This window comes from Egretta garzetta, unplaced genomic scaffold (assembly GCF_000687185.1).
Source record: "Egretta garzetta isolate BGI_Z169 unplaced genomic scaffold, ASM68718v1 scaffold264, whole genome shotgun sequence".
NCBI classification, from domain to species: Eukaryota; Metazoa; Chordata; class Aves; order Pelecaniformes; family Ardeidae; genus Egretta; species Egretta garzetta.
This window is the reverse complement of record NW_009259685.1, coordinates 5,774,127-5,777,095: the sequence shown is the minus strand read 5'-3', so window position 1 is coordinate 5,777,095 and position 2,969 is coordinate 5,774,127.

The following is a 2,969-nucleotide window of genomic DNA, read 5'->3' as shown; positions in this document are numbered from 1 at the left end:
AGGATCTCCCCTTGAGCAGGGACGCCTCTCAAGGTTACTCCTCGAGGTTGAGAGATTCCTTACCACGACAGATTCTCGGTAAGTGACTAACAGCATGCTAACTTGGAAATCTTAGCTAAGTGACATAAGGATTATATATGCGCAATTAATCCTTTTAGACATAAACCATTGACCAAGTCTAGGACTAGGATTGGGTCCAGCTGCACCTAGACTCCTCTCTGAGGGAGTTTAGAAAGCAAGGGGATCTTTTCTGAACCTCATGACTCAACGGTCCCTGACAGCTTTGTCTGACCCTGTCCTCTGGGCAGTAAATAACAAAGTGTACCTTGCCATCGAATCTCATAAACTATTGTCGCAGTTACCACTGACCTTTGTTAACTCACTGTTTTACACCAATAAACTGTATTATTTTTGCCTCCCTCTCACTCCATCCACAACAGTAGCCTGGAGAAGGGGAGGCTGAGGGGGAGACCTCATCGCCCTCTGCCATTGCCTGACAGGAGGCTGGAGCCAGGTGGGGGTTGGTCTCTTCTCCCAAGTAACAAGCAATAGGACAAGAGGAAATGGCCTCAGGTTGCACCAGGTGAGGTTTAGGTTGGACATTAGGAAAAATTTTTTTCACAGCAGGGGTCGTCAGGCTCTGGAATGGGCTGCTTCTCCGCATCTGCTGCCCCAAGTCTGGCACCACACAGCGTGGGCTCCCCCACTGCTCCCACAGAGAGGGCCCAAAGCGCCCTCTCCCTCCCAAAGCCTTGGGGGAGAACGATGAGACTGCTGCTCTTCCCACTGCAGACAAAACCAGCACCCAAGGCAATCTGAACGGCATCCTCCCTCCGTACAGGCACTAGCACATCTCCTGTCTCGGTTACAAAGCAGTGCCCCTCCCGTTCCTTCCAACACGGGCTGCAAGTAGCCCAAGCACTCAAATGAACTCTATAATAGGATTATTCCCTTCAGAAAGCCTTCACGAGCCACTGCTCCAAAGAAACTTCGGTGCTGCAGGCATGAAACTGGCCAAATCGTTACTGAAAAAGAACACAATCTTATTTGAAGCTGGCCCTTCTTGATCCACATTATGCCCCTGCTGATGAACAAGCAAGGCCATGCAAGACAGATGAAACAGTGGTCTCTGGAAAACAAAAAGCACACAGTTTAACAGCGGTTTAATCTTTTCATAGGACACAAGTACTCTGCATAGACTGCAGGCCCAGTATTGGGCCTCAAAATACTTTGAAAACAGCAAACTCTGACATATCACGACCTGTATCTATTCTTTACATGGGTAGGTGCTTTAAGCCAATTAAGAACGCTATAGCAAAACCCACCTGTAGCAAGTGTTATCCTGCAGGCATTTATGGAATGGAATTAAATTAATTTCACGATGCAGGCTTTCAAAGGCGCCTAGGGATAACAGGTAAACAGCAAAAGTTTCATATTCTCCATGATCCACAGGCTGTGGATGCGCTCGGAACTACCCGATGCTCAAACAGTAAATGCCATAACCTCGGTTCTTCCTGCTGTTTGGTCCAGTGCAGCAAAATTGTGCACAAAGCTGCCGGAGCATATCATGGGACGCAGCAGCACGTAAGCGGAAAGATTGTCTATGCGTATTCCATGAAAAATGGTGTATTCTTAGAAGATGTTCTTTCATATGAATTGCAAACTGCTGGAGAAAGCAAAAGGTGAAAACGTTCATACAAGAATGAAAAATAATTGGAAAATAAGAGACCAATTCATTGCATGCTGCTCCAGAACATGCTTAATCTGTAAAGGCGTGACTAAATTTGTCTTTGCCCAAGTGCTTACGTGTAACAAAAATTAACAAGACATACTGCACCGAGGAATAAGAAAGCTGCGGGGGACGTGCTTGTTGAGCTTTGCAGGAATAGGAGTGTGGGCGCTGCTCTCCTCTGTCCTTTGACCCCGACTGGCCACAGATCACTGTGTATTTAACTGCGCGGGGAGGCGGAGCAGAGGGGAGAAAACCCCACACCCGGCAGTTACACAAGTTACGATCATCCTTCCTACGCAGCCTCCTGATTTATCAGCAGAACCAGATGTACTGCACATCTTCTGTTCATTACTCCAGTGTTGACAACACACAAAACGTGCATAATTAATAAGACTCATGTTTTAAGTTTGGCATATTGGGATATTATTGAGTCCTTTTTAAGAAGTCATTGATACTTTGGGGAACTCATATTGTTAGCTAAAAGCAGCATGCTTGTCACATGTAATTACACTAAAACATCTGCTTAAAGATTACTGTAATTCATGAATATAAAAGGAAGAAGACAAAGTATAACGAATAATAAAGAGTGCAATAACCTCTGAGATGGTGAGTAAAATTAAGATGAACAGGTAGGCGAGGGAGGGAGGCTTCAGCTTACGCTTCAAGGGTTGGCGATGTGACAGCAGTTGCTAATTGCAGGCAGGTTAATGCAAGGTTGTTTAAGGCAATTTGGGATTACCCAGGTTAAGTCACGTGGCTGTTAGGTCAACAAATCCCTTTCAAGGAGGAAGAGAGGTCACAGAAAGGCACAGTGAGGGGGACACTGATGGGTCACGCTGAGAATCTCGGCCCACAGTTATAAATGTAGTAAAGCTTAAACAATTTACATTAAGAGAAAGCCGATGAAACTCTGAAAACACAGGCAGCAAATACACAAGCGTAGCTTCAGGGAAGGAAGTAACTTGGATTCTTCCTAGACACTGCGCACGTCCCCCCATGCATTTTACCCATTACTCTTTTATATAAAAACATTCAAAAGTACATCCATGGGTGTGATTGTTACTTTATAGCAGCACTGCCCGATTTCAGCTTCGAAATTCTGCTGCTGCTTCTGCGACTCCTGCTCACAACTAGCCTAACTATCCCACCTACACCATCCCATCGTCATGCAGCAGGATCTCTGGATTCGGCGCGCCCCCTACCACACTCGAGCGGGCCATTTACACTATTTGCACCT